This window comes from Crinia signifera, chromosome 8 (assembly GCF_055691185.1).
Source record: "Crinia signifera chromosome 8, ASM5569118v1, whole genome shotgun sequence".
NCBI classification, from domain to species: domain Eukaryota; kingdom Metazoa; phylum Chordata; class Amphibia; order Anura; family Myobatrachidae; genus Crinia; species Crinia signifera.
Window position 1 is genome coordinate 131180435 of NC_139224.1, and position 6188 is coordinate 131186622.

The following is a 6188-nucleotide window of genomic DNA, read 5'->3' on the forward strand; positions in this document are numbered from 1 at the left end:
CAAAACCACTTTTTATTGTTAAAAACACAAATATATCAAGATCAGACAAATCCAGCGGAGAGGAAAAGGGGTGGATTTTAGCGGATATGTTGAAGAACTGGACAAATGGCTCTCAAATGGGCATAAGTGGTGACAGATGGAAACCCGGGTAGTCCACAAACAAATGGCCAAAAGAGCATTCCCCTTCTCTTTCTCCCCTGGTCCAAAGCACAGCTGCTCCAATGCATTTCGGACAGTAATGTGTCCTTTTTCAAGGAGTATAGCTGTGATCCTTAGTCCCCTGTTTATATAGGGGAAATCCATCACTAAATTCCCAATCACCGGGTCCGGCGTGGGCTTCCGGTATCGGCACTTCACTTCCGGTCGCAGCTTCCTGTAATGACGTACCCCGCTGCCGGATGTGTACGCCGCAGAACTTCCGGTTTCACGGAGTTTACACTCTGAGATACGGGAGCCATAATCACAGACACATTGTGCCCCACTTTCGGGATTTTGATGTGCGGCCATGTATGTTGGAAATTGCCACACTTCCAGAAACAGATGGAATAACTTTCTGCCCATACATAATGAATTTCTGTGGTGCTTTATCCAATCTGCATAAAACATTCACTATAATATGTAAAATACAAAATTAGAAACAGTTTATAAAACCCAGGATAAAATTCATAAACATTTAAAGAAGAAACATTTAAAAGGATTTATTTATATGTAAACATAAGAGAATGCTCATCTGGTGGAAAAGAGGACATGCTAGAGAAACCACTTCACCTCAAAATTAGCAGTGAGACCGTTTGGTTTGAGGGTATTAAATTTATAAATCAGTTTCATCTCTTCTCTTGCCAGATAAGTGTTCTAAATCTTATTTCTAAAACCAGTATGTGCAATCTTTATACCAAAAAAACATACAATGTGGGATGCAGAAAAATTGTGAACATCCTTAAAATTTTGCAAAAGAGAATGAGATTCTAATCCCTTTCTTACATTATTAAGATGCTCACTCAAACGGGTTTTAAAAGGTCGCGATGTCCTGCCAATATAAAATTTGTGGCACGAACATTCAATGCCATACACAATATTTCTGGTGTTGCATGTTATAATATCATCTAAAATGAACATAATCCCATTAATAGTGTCTTCCGTGATTTTACTAATGCCTTTACTGGTTACCTCTCTGCATGCTTTCCAGAGTCTGCATCTATGAAATCCCTTAGTAAGTACTCTTCCTGGGCGTTTGATATTAGGAAGAGCACTACTAACTACTTTGCTCTTGATGTTGGGTGCCCTTCTATAAATGAACTTAGGGAAAACTGGTAAATGGTCGCCTAACACGGTATCGTGTTTAAGGATACCCCAGTATCATTTAGGAAGAACTGGGGTATCTTTAAAAATGTTTTATGCAAATTGGATAAAGCACCACAGAAATTCATTATGTATGGGCAGAAAGTTATTCCATCTGTTTCCGGATGTGTGGCAATTTCCAACATACATGGCCGCACATCAAAATCCCGGAAGTGGGACACAATGTGTCTGTGATTATGGCTCCCGTATCTCATAGTGTAAACTCAGTGAAACCGGAAGTGATGCGGCGTACACATCCGGCAGCGGGGTACGTCATTACAGGAAGCCACGACCGGAAGTGAAGTGCCGATACTGGAAATCCACGCCGGACCCGATGATTGGGAATTTAGCAATGGATTTCCCCTATATAAACAGGGGACTGAGGATCACAGCTATACTCCTTGAAAAAGGACACATTGGTGTCCGAAATGCATTGGAGCTGCTGTGCTTTGGACCAGGGGAGAATGAGAAGGGGAAGCCACTTTTGGACATTTGTTTGTGGACTACCCGGGTTTCCATCTGTCACCACTTATGCCCATTTGAGAACCATTTGTCCAGTTCTTCAACATATCCGCTAAAATTCACCCCTTTTCCTCTCCGCTGGATTTGTCTTATCTCGATGTATTTGTGTTTTTAACAATAAAAAGTGGTTTTGCACTATATCTTCTCCTCTTTCTTATGAGGGACATCATCCATAAGGCGGAGTATGGTATCGTGGTAAAGACCTGAGGTCCTCATATACTATTGAGTTTTCCATTCTGGAGAAGAGGAGACACCATTTACCTCTGAGGAGAGTGTGGTAGCTAACCCTGACCTGAGCGCTGATTTGAAGATTGACCCCCAATTGTATCTTTGATACTTACCTGTGTACTTTTGTCTTACTGACGTATTTGGGAATACGGTCTGGAGGACTATCCTCAAATTAGCTGCTACCCTTTGTGTGTTTGCACAGGATCATTTGTTTTCAGTAGTTTTTTTTCTGTATTTAAGTACCAAAAAGTGTCACAAAAACATTTACACAGGGTAGGAAGGTACAAAATGTCGATGTTTGGAATATACATGGTGCCAAAATGCACACGCAAGGTTACACACACAGGGGTAGTGGGCTACAGGGGGTCACACACAGGGGAAGGTGGTACAGGAGATCGCAAAGGGGATTAGGGTTGAGAAGGTATCATACACAGGGAAAGGGGTTCAGGGGGTCACACATCAGGGGGGAGGGGTCACACAGAATACGGATGTAGAGGGTGGGAAGGGTTTCACACACAGGGGATGTGTGGTACGGAGGGTGGGGGTCAGAAACCAGGGATGAGTGTGGAAGGGGAGACAAGGTGCTACACATGGGAATAGGGGGTGCAGGAGGTAATACACCAGGGATGAATGGGGTTGAGAGGGGTCACACACAAACACAGAGGAAGAGGATTGGTGGGTCATGCACACACAAGGGATCTCACACGGGGTACTGGGCTCCATGGGCACTTACCAAGGAAGGGAGGCCCATGGATCCAGGCACAGGGTGAAGGGGAAACCAGGCGGGACTGACATATGCTAAACGCTGCAGCTGCACTTCATGATTCATCCGTAGGCACAGTGTCATCCCTGTGTGGGAACGGGAGGCAGGCCCAGTGCTGCCTCCCCTCATGGTGCAGCTGGCTGCTGGAGGAGGCCGGGTAGAGCCAGGTCTGCTAGGCGGCGGAAGGGGCAGTGCAACATCTCTGGCATCTGGGGGAAGAGGGCGGTGCAGGGCACAGGCAGTGTGGCACACTTCTCTGAATCTCCGGTGTCTGGGTTGGGGAGTAGAGGGTGGCTTGCATCCCGGTGTCTGGGGGGAATAGGACGGCAGCTGCTCACATATCTCTGGTGTCTTGGGGGGGAGGCCGTGATAAACTAATAGATACACATTTGTCCACTACTTATGTGAAGCCTAGAACTTGCTGTCCAAGTTCCCAACAGTATAGGGTATATCGTATAGAAAAATAAAGAATAAAAACTATATCAGATCAATACAGTGTCAATGATGTGCATAAATTGACCCAGATGCAATTCGACTGTGTGAGTGCCACATTACCAGGGGTGGCATATATTTGGGGGTGGCACTCAGGCCCTTGTGTTGGCAAAGTCAGCCTCAAACATACCAGTGACTGCAAAATATTTCCACTGTACTGTATCATATGCCATTGTCAAGGGAGCGTAACTGGCCCTGTGAGCTGTGATACTTTGTAATTATGTATACATACATTAATTAAAAATTAAAAAGTTATAGCTAGTGGGTCTTTTTATTATTCTATTAAATTGTCTATCATCAAATGATGGCTTATAACCAATAAGTGAAAATAATAACATTTTAGGTGCAGGGGTTGGAGGGCCTTTACTGTTGCGCTTTCACCCCTAATCCCACCCCTGGTTGGTAACAGTGTAGCACAAATGGGTAGATGTATGAAGCAGTTATAACGGAGGAGAAGTGAGCCAGGGGAGAAGTGGCCCATGGCAACCAATCAGCACTGAAGTAACATCTATTATTTACATTATATAAAATTATACAGAGCAGCTGATTGGTTTCCATGGGCCACTTCTCTCCTGGTTCCCTTCTCCACCCTTATCACTGCTTCATACACCTACCCCTAAGTCACATATGAACAGGTGAGAGTGAGAACCCAATTGACTGGCTACTGTATATGGTAAGACATTGGGGGTTATTCTCATTCACACTCAGAGGGAAATTCCTTCTCAAATGGACAAAAACATATGCACTGCAGGTGGGGCAGATGTAACTTGTGCAAAGAGAATTAGATTTGGGTGGGGTTTTACTTCAAAGTGAGATCTAAATTGCAATGAAAAAATAAAGCAGCCAGTATTTTCCCTGCACAGAAACAAGATAACTCGCCCAAATCTAAATCTCTCTGCACATGTTATATCTGCCCCACCTGCAGTGCATATGGTTTTGTCCCTTTGAGAAGGACTTTGCCTCTGAGAGTGAATGAGAATAAGGGCCATTGTTTTCTGCTACCAGTCAGAATTGCTGCTATCCCAAATACTTTTCATGGCTATTTAATAAATAGAAGTCAAAATATGAGTGTGGATGATTAATAGTTTCAAACAAATCCTTCCACCTGGAGTAAATAATTAAAAACTCAAATTAAACGTGTGCGTGACAATCATTCAATGAGATGAAAGTTTAGTAGTCTGCACCTGCATTGGAATTAGGGGACGGATTCAGACTCGTTCGTTCGGGTCCAAATTCAGCCCCTTCTCTGATGTTTGGGGCTTGCGCATGTGCGTGTATGTGCAAACCCTGGGAGTGTACGGCTTCTGCCGTTCGCTCCAGAGGGGGTGGATGGGGGTGGAGCAGGCAAAAGCACGATTCCTGCTCAGGGTGGGTGGCTGTCGTCACATGACCTCAGTGCCCGCCCATAATTTAGCCACCTTAATCTGTAATCAAAGTTACTTCAGACTTGATTTATATCCCCTTTGGCCGCATGCGAGGGGATGTGTTTGCGTACATATCTCATCACATGCTAGCGAGTGGATTCAGGCACCGGGGGGGGGGTGGTCATTTGGCGGTGCAGCGTTTACCTGTTCGCTAGGCTGCAATAACATGGAGCCCAGCAAGAGGTTATTTGGCATGGCGAAAAAGGGGTGATGTGGACGCTAATTGACAACACAATTAATCAATTGGATATGTTGGATAATATAATTATATTTTAATTAAGCAATAAAATAGGGTATAATGACACAATAAAAAACAGAATAAGAGATAAAAGGTATGCAACAAGACATACATGCACTTCAGATCTGTATATAAGGACTTGACCCTCCCTAGTGTGAGATGCTTGGCCAAACACCCAGCAAGGCGCTCATACCATCTTTGGTAACCTCCTTATTTGGCATGACATCTTAACAAAATGGATCAGTAGACAAGTAGAAAGAAGCCTCTTACTAATAATTTGAGTGCAGGGTATTATGGAGGTGGGGTCTGTGTGCTATTTTCTTATCTAATTCAAATATTTATATTAGACTTTCAGCATTAAAGAGGACACTGATTTTGGCACGTCTGAAAGTCTTTGATCCTGTGCAATGACCGTGTCCTCTAACTGTATAAAACAGGAGCTGTTCCCAGGTATTGTCCATAGATTGAGGAGAACCCAACAATCTGCACAATGAAGAGCATCATTTTCTTTATGCTGGTTGGTCTCAGCCTTCTCAATGAAGGTAAGGAACTCATTGGTTCTAGACTAGTCAATCGTTGTTTCATTTTGTTTAGTACATATTTTGTTTGCAATACTTTGAAGTTCCATATTTGAAGATTCATAGACAAAGTTGGTATTATCAAGTAGGTGCATGCATTAATATCTGATGATTAGAAATATGGTATCAGTTTATTTCTGTCCATAGTGTAATGATACAGTATTTTTAACTGATATGTTGTACTCGATATATCATGCAGATCGATCCTACTGTGATAAGTGAGGAGAACTGAGTCATAGGAGAAGTGGCCCATGTCAACCAATCAGCACTGAAGTAGCATTTATAATTTGCAAAATATAAAATGATACTGAGTGGCTGATTGGTTGCCATTGGCTACTTCTACTCTGGCTCACTTTTCCTCCCTTATCACTGTTTCCTACATCTACACCACTGTATCTTTCCCATCCAGCTCTGTCTTACATTAGTTTTCAGCTGTCCTGAGAGATGTGAGAACTTTATATTTGTATCAAATCAGATTTTACACATTAACCAATGCTTAACACTTACATTTTACAACCTTTGCTGTTGTATGAATGAAGGTGTATTGCAATAATCCTGGCAACAAAACTTAAAAAATCATATTGTATGTAACTATTGGTCTGTAA